The sequence below is a fragment of the Eucyclogobius newberryi genome, unplaced genomic scaffold, assembly GCF_026437365.1.
Source record: "Eucyclogobius newberryi isolate DKJ021-1_F unplaced genomic scaffold, fEucNew1.0.hap1 SCAF_15, whole genome shotgun sequence".
In the NCBI taxonomy this organism is placed as follows: domain Eukaryota; kingdom Metazoa; phylum Chordata; class Actinopteri; order Gobiiformes; family Gobiidae; genus Eucyclogobius; species Eucyclogobius newberryi.
In genome coordinates this window covers 24,726,095-24,740,392 of record NW_027315779.1, presented here as the reverse complement: position 1 = coordinate 24,740,392, position 14,298 = coordinate 24,726,095, and the positions used below count along the sequence as shown (strand labels likewise).

Here is a 14,298-nt window from a genome sequence, read left to right as displayed (position 1 = left end):
CTCATGAGGCTCGGTTGATGGCAATAGGACTTTACGTGCGGAGGTGCTGATGTGTGTGTTCCCAAGGCCCCGCGCAGACAATATAAAGCCACATTAATGTTCACTTTTCACACAACACAACTCACACAGCACTGCACCTGTTTGGCTTATTAAAAGGAACTTTCTGCATCACTAAAAAGATTGCCAGTAACTGCAATATTGCTATTTTTTAGACACGTTACCTCCATGTGGGACAATAAAGGATTATCTTATCTTATCTTATCTTAAAAGTAACATCCACCAACTCACCCGACACTTGTGGTCATATACTAAATCAATAACGTCTGAGGGGGAGACCACGGGAATCGTAATGTTGTTGTCATCATTATTTTGACTTGATACTTATGATAAAGCATGTTTGAAAATAAATAAATGATGATAATAATAATGGTAACAGTAAAACTTGATATTGTGACGTGTATTTTATACAAGAAATCTGGTTAATTCTCTGCCGTGTACAGTGTAAAGGTGTCCGAGTGACCCTGTATCCTGTTTGTCAGAGGAACACAACTATTTCTGACTGTTGAACATCCTGTCGGTCACTGATCTGTGCCACATGAATACATTTGCCTTCCTGAGAACATATTGTATCAGACTGGAGATGCTTTCACAGTGGACTCGGTTCATTTCCAGTGCCAGGAGCGTCTGGAAGTGCGGGTTTGCCTCTGTGTGCGTGGGACATTCGTGACAGTTCGGGGCACCCCCCAGCCGTCGGCATTATTATGCAAAATGTATAATTTGCCTTCAGTTTTATGTCTCAGCCGAATCTCTGTTCCTTTTATTGAAACTAAATTATGGTTTAATGTCACTTTGGTTATTAGCACGCAGAGTCTGTGCATGCCAATTGATCCTGCGGTTGTCATGGAGACGGGGACCACTAAACCTCTGCGCAGCTGTTGTTATGGAAGACCGGGAACAGCTGGGGGGCTACGGCTGCATGGGGATTGTGGGAAACGGGTCTTTTGCTCCTCCCTTCACACCTTGACCCTGGAGCGGCTGCCAGAAGAAAGTGGAGGATTTGGGAATCTTAAAGATGACCATCTGGAGTTCGCAGCTACTCGACGGACCCCTCCATATGACTAGACAGGGCCGTTTAGGCAGAAATTGTGAATATTAAATCACGTGTGCTTCTCCTCTACACCTGTTCTAGCACCAGTGCGAACGGTGCAATCAAATGAGTCAGATGAGGCTATACTCCCTCCCCAGAATCGCCTGATGCACTGGAGCATATCCCATTATTGATATGAGCAAATGTTGTACACAGTGCAACAATAAAAACTGCACAAGGCTTGACAACTTATCTAGGGACCAGCGCTCTATGAGTCATCAAGACTTATGTGAACAGACTTAGGCAAGGTTGTGCCTCAACTGTCTTTTCCAATATAAATGTTGATATGATATTGTAACCATTGCCTAAAACCAACCATTTGTAAAACCCAGTCCTACCGGACATGCCGTCAAGCAGCAATAACTTTAGTGGTTTCATTTAACAAAATTATCAAAATGTTTACCCCTCCTCGTATTGAGCAATCTCCAATTTTCTATTTGATTTCACTTTGTCTTAAAAAAAAAAAAAAAAAAAAAAAATTATATTCATTGCCTGAACATAAACAATACAGAATTAAAGGCGCAATGGACGATTTTTCGGCTTTTTGAGAACTCTCCCGTGCGGACAACACACACGTGCGTTTGTTTATTAGCGCGACAGATCGCATCTCTCGTCTCCCGTAGATTTCCATCCACTTCTGCGTCAGCTCGAACTGTCTTTCTCCGTCTTCATTTTGCCCCGTACACTGAGGGAACTATATTATGATAGATCCATGCGCTTAGACACGCGGAAACGTGGGGACGAGCCACACGCGGCTGCAGGTGAGCGGTAGGTGCATCCTATGATTGATACGTGGCAGAACTAATCGGCAGTCCACGCCACGAGGAAATAAGACTTAGATTTGGGCCAAAAAAATCGTCCATTCAACCTTTTAACCATTGTCAATTAACACAATATTTGTCACATTTCTTCCTCCAAAGTCTAAACTCATTAAAAAAAACCAAGCAAATCATTGACAACTAGGAATAACTGAATCTTGATTTAGTTAGTTTATTTATTTGAGACAGGGACAGTGCACAATACACGTTAACCTTATCAGGAGAGTACCAGGTGTGTAGCTCCAGTGGTAATTTCCACCAATAGTCTCAAGTAAGATTTGATTAATCATACAGCTTCACTTTCATTGGATGGTAAAAAAAAAAGAAAGAAAAAAAGCTAGAGGGAACCCCAGTGCATCATTTCAATTACAATCCCAGTTTCCAGATTATTACAAACCTACATTGAACATATACCGTAATTACTGCAAGGAATGATTTCAACAGCCCTGTACATTTAAAATAACCCTCACAACCAAATGGAACGTATCATATTGTGTCGTTAACAGCTACAGTTCACTTGACGGTAATCCACATGAAAGTAAACACAAAGCCATTTTCACCGGTCCTCTCTGACTCGTATACACGTAGTCGTAAGCTGCAGAGTGAGCCATGGCGGAATGCTAACGTTTCCTCTGTGGCTCTTGCGAGGAGTTGGGTGATTAGACCTCCAGCCCCCTGGGTGGAGCCCCTCTCTCCGCTCTGACTCCTGCTCTCGTTCACTTTGACGTCAACAGGAAGGTCAGCCGGGTCCCTCAGGGGTCATGGACACTCTCTGAAAACACTCCCAGTACTGTGTGTGTGTACGATACAGGGCCGGGAGGTTAGCATCCCCGACCCGGGCTGGAGGGATGGCCGGAGGGAGGAAGGGCCCAGGAGCTTACGGAGGGCTTGGGAAGGATTACCAAGAAGCTAAAATGTTTTCTTTGTAGCAGAAAGAAACCTAAGAAACACTCCCAGCCAAATCTCCCATGGTCCGAGGGGGTTGTTTTGCTCTGAAACTGAATCTACATCCTTAAGTCATTTCCGTTTACTTGGGCTTTTAAGCTTACCTTCAATACAATTAGTGGCAGTGTTTAGACGGTTTTAGCCCAGTGTTTATACAATAATCAAATCAACAATACTACCAGGATTTCCTTTACAATAACATACAACTTTCTAAAGTTAGACAGCAGGAGTTAGGTAACCACAATCCGGGTTAGAGCTACGGTTCTGTGACACGCAACATCGGTCTCAATATCTTTCATTTCAGATGCAATTGATATACTTTTATTCTTATCCAAAATCCCCATGCCACAGCTTAATGGAGACGCATTGTGCTTTCTTCTGTTTCTTATTATTGAACTGTATCATACGTAGATCATCCATTTACATTTTGTGATTTGTTAACAGCCGTATTGATCTAAAACTGCTTAGTAATGGAAACGGGTCCATTGATTTTGTGATCAAAACGGCAGAACTGATAAGATTATTGTGGCATTTCACAGTAACAGATTGTAGATAGCTGATTTTTGAAAAGTGGCTAGAGCCCTACATGCGTCACACCAGAGTCTTCGTTTTTATATTAACTGGGGCTTGGTGTAAGGTGAAAACAGGACATTTCTGAGTCTTTTTCCTTTAGTTTCAGAACAACACAGGATTACTCAAACATGCATGAAACAATAAAAATACAACTTAAACACATGATGAGGAAACGCTGTCGAAAATTCTAATTTAAGAAGTATCGGTATAAAATGGTGGTACTGTGGATGTACCAAAGCAACAATGAACAGTAGTACTTATCCCGATAATGGTGGTGTCACAATACTAACATTTCAAACTCTGATGCTAAGAAATATTTTTGATTCTCAATACCGATTCCGATAGCACAATGATATTTAAAAATGCTATTTTTAGGTCAAAATTATAGACAAAATGATGGTACCTTCTTCTTTAAACATTGTGGTCTTGTACTAGCTGATAAAGCTCAAGATCATTTTAAAACTGTTCACAAAAGGTAGAATTTAGTCTTGTTAAAGAGTTTTTTAGACTTGCTCAAATAAGTATCTAGTTTTGATACTAGTTGGAGTATCGATATTGATTTTTGATACTTTTGACACCCATAAAATAATAATAATACTATTGACTACACATTAATTAGCCTTAATAAAGCATGAACAAAGACTTAATTCATCAAATAGTGTATTAAGAATGATTCAGGCTTAATTAAGAGGTTAGGATGTATTAATTAAGTACCAAGTCATCGTTGTTCTTTGTTCTTGCTTTACTAAGGCTAATACAAATATTACTTATTATGAAAGTGTAGAAGTGTTGCCCCGGATCCTAAAGCAGTTAATTTCACCTGTAGATATGAATTGATTTTCTGAAAGTTGTATGGAAACCTAATCCATGTGTCATGTTGTCATCATTCAGATTCCAAAAGACATTCTACAATAACAAATTGGATGTTTTGATGAACTCAAAAATTCAACTTTCTTTTTGTTTCTTTATAAAATGATCCAACAGATGCAATCCCAGCAAAACTCAACCGTTTATTTTCAAAGCAAGTGCCCTAAATCCACTTTCAACCTCATGCCAGGAGGAAAGCCTTCCATTTTGAAGCGAGATTGATAGGTCTAAAAGCAGAAGGGCCCTAAATCTGTCCACTTCTGCCTCTTTCCCTGATCCACTGGGGCCTATACCTACCACACACACAGTAGTCCCCGCAGAGCAGTGCTGCCTGGATAAATAGCAGCCCTTCAGAGGCACAGCGCTGGAGGTACAAGGCCCCGCTGGGAGGCCCGACCACTCTCCCACTGTTCGGCGGGGGCTTTAAGTGAAAGATCAGGTGTCTGGCCCTCAATGCTTGATTGAACTTAAATCTTTAGCATGTGCGCTGTAACTCCTGTGCGGCGCTGGGCTCCGCGTGGCTCAGGCCAGGAACCAGCAGCCAAGTGCTCTGAGGAATTTGTGTCTGCTCTGTTCACCACTGTGTTTTCACTCTCGTCACACAAACTTACAGTCAATGTATCTTAGGACCACTAATGGATGGATAGTGTTGGCAGAGAAAATAGGCAAACAGTTTAACAAGCGTCAATTATTTCCATAAACAATGCATTCTATCAAACTTATCGTGCGTTCAGATCATTTTAAAGTCCATGGCATGTGAGACAGTGAATGTATAGCATGAAGTGTCTTTGAGTATGAAGTGTCTTTGAGTGTGTGTCCTCTTCGCCTCCACTGCCACACTCCTCCTTGTTCTTTTTTGCTTCCATTTTCTAAAACCATCAAACTTTGTACCTGTGAGAACCAACATGTAAAGTCTGAGGGGAAAGAAAAGACAAAGTGGCTGTTGAGGCGTGGCCCTGATACTTCGAAGAAACCACATGTTTTTAACCCTGTTTGTAACTAGACTATGCATATTTCCTAATACACTGTGCATTCGATTACATTGATAATTACAATCTTTAAATTGAACCACGGCTAAACTGTCCTTTCTTTTCTCCCCAGTCTTTGCGTGGCGCGCCGGACACTGGGCCTGGAGCTGACAGCACACCCCATAGTCTCTGCACTGGTGCTGCCAAACTCACTGTAAGTCCATTTGATTAACCCCTCGTCTTCACCTGACCATTATATATAGATATATAGGAGACGTTCTGGCCCTCTGCTGTTATAAGAGAAAGAATGTTACAAGAAAATCAGACTAGAAGAGCCATATATGCTCTGAAATGATCAGAAGGTAAAGTCAAAGTGTATACCTGAATACCTCCGTCCCATAAAGTGTCTCGACAACAATAACATTTGCCCTGATTCCAGCCAAGGTCAGTGATTTAATGTAAGAGCAGACAATCAAATGTAATTCATGCTATAAACAGGTCGGCATGCCAGGCGACGCACTTAATGATTTCCCCGCAGCACTTCACTCCTGCCCGGTCAAACCAACAATCATCTCAATCACTCCTGGACACATTTCTCACACGTCCAAATGACACCTTCGATTTTTGTTTGTTTGTTTCTGGAAATTCAATCTATATTTATGTTTTATAAAGCGCTCATAGATTTTCTTTGAACTAAAATGTTATTTGCATGTTTTGGTATGATCTAAGTTCTAATCTGTATTGAAGAGGTCTTGCTATTTGTTTCCCATTTGGGATCACTGCGTATGCACATGGAGCAAAGTAAATGTAATTGGTGGTTATTGTTCATGTTGTGAAGCTAATCTCTGTGAAGCATTAGTCTTTACAAATTGAATTGGTCGGCCATGATTGGACATATCATATGTTTGCAAAACACTTTGAGGGGAAAGATGTCACATTTTTAGACCCTCTTTGATAGGATGGATTAAAATGGCTGTTGCTTTAATGTCTTCTAACCTTGTTTAGCCTACAGTAGTTGTACAATATTTATACACATTATCATACACTTAGGTTCTTGTTTCAGGGTCCTGGCACAATGTCTTTTGTAGCTCATTTTTGTGTTGATTTAACCATAAAAAAGGCTGCTTGTTAAGGCTGCAAAATGAATCGCAATCACATTAAAATGCTCTTTTAATGACTACACTTTACTAACATAATTTACAAACAACACAATATCCTGTCTTATGTATAAATGTGCGCTTTGAACATAATCCTTTATTTAAGCTTAGAACATAAATCTAATCCCCAATAATTCAATATTTGTTCTACAATAGTTAAGCCCTACTACTTGTTGAGATGACTACATGTTCTTTCTCAGTCTTTTCTCATTGATTGGACGTGCATTAAAAGTCTGACTTTCTCACTTTTAAAGTTCAGTTATTGTTGTCCACCACCGCTTGAGTCATTCTGGAAGCGGTCAGAGAGAAAATCAGGTGTAAGTGACCCAAAGCGTTTAAATATGGCAGTCAAAGTGTGTCCTTGTGGTTTAGACCAGTTTTTTTGAACACATGCAAATAACTGCAAAGTGTTCTATACATGAAAAAGTGTTTTTACCAGCATCATATTTTTTCTTTCTACAATTCAGACCGTATGCTGGTATACATTTACATGAATAACATTTGGATGAATTAAGTTAAATAAAGCAAATACACAGATGTGACATATTGATAGCTGAAAAGTTAGGATAGATTACGATACAAATACTAAAGTCTCTTGTAAGGAACCAGCATTTACACATTTATGCCTAATTACTCTCTCAGTTTTTGAGTTACGGTGCCATCTAAAAATTCCTATAGTCCTGACATTTAGGAAAGGTCAACCCTCCAGATTTATCCCCAAAGCTGCCCAGTCTGACAATTGTTTTCATTCCTGGATCAAGTTGGGGATTAAAAGTGTTTTCTCTGGGGAATTCTAGAAGTCACTTTGTACAGCGACAAAGTTGGCTTTTGTGGTTGAAAATACCCTCATGCAGGGGAGAAAAAAAAGCTCCACAGAAAAGACACTCCAGGCACAGACAGCGCCACGACAATGTGGACCTGAGCTCACACTGCGGCCGCTCGCTGAGCACTAAATGGCCTGCTTATGCTAAACTCTATTGGTCTGAGTCGTTACACAAAGTCCAGACTAATCACACAGCCAGTCTCCATGTCCTCCTTCTCTCTGGCCCCCCAACACCCACCGCTATTCCCCACCAAGGATTGTTTTACGCTTAATTTTGTTAGCCTTAATGAGATTTCCCTAATTAAATCTGCTCCTTGTTGGAGACCCACACCCCCGTCTTTTTACATTGCCAACTTCCAATCTACGGCGGAGTGATTGCTGTTGAGCTATTTTGGACAAATAAACTTTTTTTTTTTAAACGAAGAACAGGGACAGAGAGTTGGACAAGGACATACTTGTGTGTGTTATTTTGCGGATTTTCCAATTTCGCGGCAAAATGCACTGCTGCACTTGCGATAGCCAATAGCTTTCAGATCTGATTTGGTTTGGAAGGACAGGAAGGAGCTTTCTGGTACAGCGGCACATGTCTAGGCGTCGTCAAGGTGAGGTGGATTTATGTGGGGAAGGGATTTTCCGACATCACAGTCTCGTGTCATGTTTGTGTCAAATAGAAGACTTTCACTCCAGGGAGCTGAAACAACTGTGAGAGAGGTTTCTATAGAAATGACTGTGACTCAACCAAGTCTTTGTTGCTTTTGAGGTTGATCTTTTTATGCTTGTACGCAATAACACCCAAAGTATATGTTTTCTTGCAAAAAAATTTAAAACTTTACTTTTGGGAGTATTTTTGGGAAACTTAATGCAACAACATTGATGTAATCTTGTCCACAATGCATTGCTATTGTGGCAATTTTATGGCCGTCAACCACCGCTCTGCACAGGTGCAAATCAAACATGTTTAGTTGCTAGATTAGAATATTCTCCAGTTAGACAAAATTCTGAAAACCAATAAAAAAATAGGGATGCATATCAGTATTGGCCGATATTCATGTGATATCGGTATTGGCCAAAGGCACTGATAACAGATCACAGTTATTGTGTTACGGTAATGAAAGGATTAACCTTCTGTCCCTTCCAGCTGCTATATTTCAACAGAACATTTTTTTAAAACTTTTATCCAATCTTTATTACTGATGACAAATGTTTGGACTTTTAAACGCTCTAGAACTTTTATAGACAATACATGCCATTAAGTACATAGGCGAATACTTTAAAGTTTACCTCTTAAAGAATCAGTTTAGATGTTTACTTTATCTAAAATAGTGTGAATGGTTATAAAGAGAGGAGGCATAGCAACATGAGGCTGACACAGACTGGAGACATACAGAGAGATATCTAGATAAAACAAGAAATTCACAGAACGGTAAAGCGTGAAAACTATTGGGTGTCATAAAAAAAATCACACTATGGGTCTATTTCTAAACATGGTGCTAAATGAATTATAGGCCTTTCAAATTCCAAGTGGTTCCAACTGGAATATCATATTAAAAACTTTATTTTATCCTAATATTAGAAAGAAATTCTAAAAAGAAATGACTTAACGTTGATATTTCTTTGTTCTCAATATACAATGTAGGTGTTTTTAGATATGACTTTAAATATCGGCCAAATATTGGTTATTGCCCCAAGCTTTCCGATTAACTTTGGATTGGCCTAAAATTTCCATATAAAATCTACACATAAAACTCTCCATTAATTAATTATTTGGAAACGCATTCTCACTTTTCATAGAGGACCAGTGGAAATGCTATGGTATTTCATCTTCCTGCACAGTAGCCAGAGCTTACGTCCAAATCCAAGTGACAGCCCATCACTTACAAAACGCACATGTGCAGCAGATCCGCTGGCCTATAATAATCCACATGTAAGAGTGCGCAGTGCTAAAAGGGAAGTGCTGACGGCTGAGACCACCGCAGCCCACCACCGTATTGTTGACAGCCGCCACTCGTTCTGCTTTTGTGAACGCCTCCCCTGGGAACTCTCTTTCTATAACTATTGTGCTCTCCTGTTTCCCGGTTGGGCCCTTCACACCCAGTGCCAACTCCAGCTCCAAATAAGTCATTTCTGCAGGTTCACAGAGCAGTGGATTACCCGCTGGCCCTCGCTGAAGGTCCTCCTCTCTGAAAACCATATGTCGATCAGGTTTCTGCCACCTGTCAGATGGCTTTGGGCAGGGCGAGGGCAGCGCGGGTGTTGGGAGGTGGCGAGGAGGGATGGAAGTGGGGGGATTGTGAACACTAGGGAGGCCATGGTATTTTGTTTGGCACATGGTTGCGTCCTGCTTTTATTTCAGTTTCACTTCCAAAGTCTTTGCTTCTCAGTGTGGAGAACGTAAATTTAGGAGTGGGACGAGATATTAGTCTTTTGAAACAATCTGACTCAAAAATGTCCATCTAATCTGGACTGAACAGTCAGCCTGCTTCTCTGTTCCCCGAGCTCACACATGTTTGTCTCGGGTTAAGGACGAGCTACAGCTTTGGTCACTGCACTTTGCCGTCTTCATTGTCCTCGTGTCTCTGCACCTCCGCAAACCGTTTTCCCTTTGTGCTACTTTTCCCTTCCACATACAGTATCTCTGCCCCTTCACATTTCTTTCCCTCTCTTTGGCCTACTCCACTAACTGAAACCTCTTTTAGCCATTTAAAATGTAACTGACGAATAGTAGTTGTGCATGCACTTATTCTATTGCTTCCTTACCGCCATGCTCCATATGTCTGCGACTTGTGATGGTAGATGTGATCCATATGTCTGTGACTTGTGGTGGTAGATGTGATCCATATGTCTGCGACTTGTGATGGTAGATGTGATCCATATGTCTGTGACTTGTGGTGGTAGATGTGATCCATATGTCTGCGACTTGTGATGGTAGATGTGATCCATATGTCTGCGACTTGTGATGGTAGATGTGATCCATATGTCTGTGACTTGTGATGGTAGATGTGATCCATATGTCTGCGACTTGTGATGGTAGATGTGATCCATATGTCTGCGACTTGTGATGGTAGATGTGATCCATATGTCTGTGACTTGTGATGTAGATGTGATCCATATGTCTGCGACTTGTGATGGTAGATGTGATCCATATGTCTGTGACTTGTGATGGTAGATGTGATCCATATGTCTGTGACTTGTGATGGTAGATGTGATCCATATGTCTGTGACTTGTGGTGGTAGATGTGATCCATATGTCTGTGACTTGTGGTGGTAGATGTGATCCATATGTCTGTGACTTGTGATGGTAGATGTGATCCATATGTCTGTGACTTGTGGTGGTAGATGTGATCCATATGTCTGTGACTTGTGATGGTAGATGTGATCCATATGTCTGTGACTTGTGATGGTAGATGTGATCCATATGTCTGTAACTTGTGGTGGTAGATGTGATCCATATGTCTGTGACTTGTGGTGGTAGATGTGATCCATATGTCTGTGACTTGTGATGGTAGATGTGATCCATATGTCTGTGACTTGTGATGGTAGATGTGATCCATATGTCTGTGACTTGTGATGGTAGATGTGATCCATATGTCTGTGACTTGTGATGGTAGATGTGATCCATATGTCTGTGACTTGTGATGGTAGATGTGATCCATATGTCTGTGACTTGTGATGGTAGATGTGATCCATATGTCTGTGACTTGTGATGGTAGATGTGATCCATATATCTGTGACTTGTGGTGGTAGATGTGATCCATATGTCTGTGACTTGTGATGGTAGATGTGATCCATATGTCTGTGACTTGTGGTGGTAGATGTGATCCATATGTCTGTGACTTGTGATGGTAGATGTGATCCATATGTCTGTGACTTGTGATGGTAGATGTGATCCATATGTCTGCGACTTGTGATGGTAGATGTGATCCATATGTCTGTGACTTGTGATGGTAGATGTGATCCATATGTCTGTGACTTGTGATGGTAGATGTGATCCATATGTCTGTGACTTGTGATGGTAGATGTGATCCATATGTCTGTGACTTGTGGTGGTAGATGTGATCCATATGTCTGTGACTTGTGATGGTAGATGTGATCCATATGTCTGTGACTTGTGGTGGTAGATGTGATCCATATATCTGTGACTTGTGGTGGTAGATGTGATCCATATGTCTGTGACTTGTGGTGGTAGATGTGATCCATATGTCTGTGACTTGTGATGGTAGATGTGATCCATATGTCTGTGACTTGTGGTGGTAGATGTGATCCATATGTCTGTGACTTGTGATGGTAGATGTGATCCATATGTCTGTGACTTGTGGTGGTAGATGTGATCCATATGTCTGTGACTTGTGGTGGTAGATGTGATCCATATATCTGTGACTTGTGGTGGTAGATGTGATCCATATGTCTGTGACTTGTGATGGTAGATGTGATCCATATGTCTGTGACTTGTGGTGGTAGATGTGATCCATATGTCTGTGACTTGTGATGGTAGATGTGATCCATATGTCTGTGACTTGTGGTGGTAGATGTGATCCATATGTCTGTGACTTGTGGTGGTAGATGTGATCCATATGTCTGTGACTTGTGGTGGTAGATGTGATCCATATGTCTGTGACTTGTGGTGGTAGATGTGATCCATATGTCTGTGACTTGTGATGGTAGATGTGATCCATATGTCTGTGACTTGTGATGGTAGATGTGATCCATATGTCTGTGACTTGTGGTGGTAGATGTGATCCATATATCTGTGACTTGTAGTGGTAGATGTGATCCATATGTCTGTGACTTGTGATGGTAGATGTGATCCATATGTCTGTGACTTGTGGTGGTAGATGTGATCCATATGTCTGTGACTTGTGGTGGTAGATGTGATCCATATATCTGTGACTTGTGGTGGTAGATGTGATCCATATGTCTGTGACTTGTGGTGGTAGATGTGATCCATATGTCTGTGACTTGTGATGGTAGATGTGATCCATATGTCTGTGACTTGTGATGGTAGATGTGATCCATATGTCTGTGACTTGTGATGGTAGATGTGATCCATATGTCTGTGACTTGTGGTGGTAGATGTGATCCATATGTCTGTGACTTGTGATGGTAGATGTGATCCATATGTCTGTGACTTGTGATGGTAGATGTGATCCATATGTCTGTGACTTGTGATGGTAGATGTGATCCATATGTCTGTGACTTGTGATGGTAGATGTGATCCATATGTCTGTGACTTGTGATGGTAGATGTGATCCATATGTCTGTGACTTGTGATGGTAGATGTGATCCATATGTCTGTGACTTGTGATGGTAGATGTGATCCATATGTCTGTGACTTGTGATGGTAGATGTGATCCATATATCTGTGACTTGTGGTGGTAGATGTGATCCATATGTCTGTGACTTGTGATGGTAGATGTGATCCATATGTCTGTGACTTGTGGTGGTAGATGTGATCCATATGTCTGTGACTTGTGATGGTAGATGTGATCCATATGTCTGTGACTTGTGATGGTAGATGTGATCCATATGTCTGTGACTTGTGGTGGTAGATGTGATCCATATGTCTGTGACTTGTGGTGGTAGATGTGATCCATATGTCTGTGACTTGTGGTGGTAGATGTGATCCATATGTCTGTGACTTGTGATGGTAGATGTGATCCATATGTCTGTGACTTGTGATGGTAGATGTGATCCATATGTCTGTGACTTGTGGTGGTAGATGTGATCCATATATCTGTGACTTGTAGTAGTAGATGTGATCCATATGTCTGTGACTTGTGATGGTAGATGTGATCCATATGTCTGTGACTTGTGGTGGTAGATGTGATCCATATGTCTGTGACTTGTGGTGGTAGATGTGATCCATAATGTCTGCGACTTGTGGTGGTAGATGTGATCCATATGTCTGTGACTTGTGATGGTAGATGTGATACATATATCTGTGACTTGTGGTGGTAGATGTGATCCATATATCTGTGACTTGTGGTGGTAGATGTGATCCACAGTGACCTATAGAGGACGTGCACCTGACGTCACGCTGTCACGTGATTCAGTTGCGGACTGCAAAAACACACGGAGACACGCACACGGATACACGTAATACACGTACACACACTGTGATGTCGGACCTTTCTGCAAATTATGGACTTTCTGAATATGCTGCGAGGTTGTCAGACCCTCACAAAGAGCGTTATTTATCCAAGATTCGTGAGATAGGATGCCCAGACCCATACTCCCTGCCGAAAGCGATGTTACAGCCAGTGTTTTCAGCGAGTCGCGGCTCTTCCGCAGTAACGGTAACGCTACCCGGACACAATTACCTGATCAACAAATCGTCTTTGTACACTGCTGAAGCACTGACAAGTTACGAGAGGTTGGATGGCTATAAATACTTCGTGGCTGGATGAATTAATAATAACTCTATCTGAAAACGCTGATCATCAGCAAAGTAAGCAATTTCAGTTCAACCTCCCGTCAGCATTACGCTACTAAAATCATATTTCTACTACCACGAAAAGTTTGCAAAATACATTATGTATGGCTACTTGCTGCCGAGGCAAAATACATAGCTGCTAGGCTAGGATACATGTGTATCTAGGCATTGTAGTAGGCATTATGCACGTAAACACGCCAGAAAGATTGCAGATTTCGGCTAATATTGGAGTCATCCTAGACCCAAGATGGGTAAATCTTGCAGTGCAATTGGATGCACCAATTGTCAGGAAACAACAGACGGAGTTTCTTTCTACAGAATCCCGAAAAACACGGAGACAGTCTCAGCCATAGAACGCGAGCACTAGACACTAGGCTACTTGGCTACTTGTAGCATAGTAGCCGAGGCAAAATTCAAGTGGACAAATTCAGGTCGAATTGAAGTTGATGAACCCACCAGATATGAAATGTTCACTACACAATCGTGTGGTGTCCAGTGCTTGTGTTTTATGGCTGTAACATCGCTTTCGGCAGGGAGTACGGGTCTGGGCATCCTATCTCACGAATCTTT

At 41.4% G+C, this 14,298-nt stretch overlaps 1 protein-coding gene across 1 annotated transcript in view; it reads left to right on the top strand.

Annotated features, from left to right (window-relative positions):
* pknox2 (pbx/knotted 1 homeobox 2) overlaps positions 1–14,298 on the top strand; it is a 130,394-nt gene that overhangs the window by 25,450 nt on the left and 90,646 nt on the right. Inside the window, exon 2 of the mRNA XM_072446889.1 lies at positions 5,452–5,532. The gene's annotated coding sequence lies outside the window, so the exon portion shown is untranslated. The remainder of the gene's footprint in view (positions 1–5,451; positions 5,533–14,298) is intronic.